General features: G+C 40.9%; 1 protein-coding gene across 2 annotated transcripts in view; it reads left to right on the top strand.

The window, feature by feature from the left end:
• The window catches only part of TBC1D32 (TBC1 domain family member 32), a 235716-nt gene that overhangs the window by 144554 nt on the left and 90871 nt on the right, over window positions 1-291 (top strand). The window lies entirely within an intron of this gene.

Raw genomic sequence — 291 nt, 5'->3', positions numbered from 1 at the left:
TTATCTGTAAAGGATTTTATTTCTCCTTCACTTATGAAACTTAGTTTGGCTGGATATGAAATTCTAGGTTGAAAATTCTTTTCTTTAAGAATGTTGAATATTGGCCCCCACTCTCTTCTGGCTTGTAGAGTTTCTGCCGAGAGATCTGCTGTGAGTCTGATGGGCTTCCCTTTGTGGGTAACCCGACCTTTCTCTCTGGCTGCCCTTAAGATTTTTTCCTTCATTTCAACTTTGGTGAATCTGGCAATTATGTGTCTTGGAGTTGCTCTTCTCGAGGAGTATCTTTGTGGC

This window comes from Theropithecus gelada, chromosome 4 (assembly GCF_003255815.1).
Source record: "Theropithecus gelada isolate Dixy chromosome 4, Tgel_1.0, whole genome shotgun sequence".
In the NCBI taxonomy this organism is placed as follows: domain Eukaryota; kingdom Metazoa; phylum Chordata; class Mammalia; order Primates; family Cercopithecidae; genus Theropithecus; species Theropithecus gelada.
Note: the sequence above shows the minus strand (reverse complement) of the source record. Positions and strands in the feature narration are given on the sequence as shown.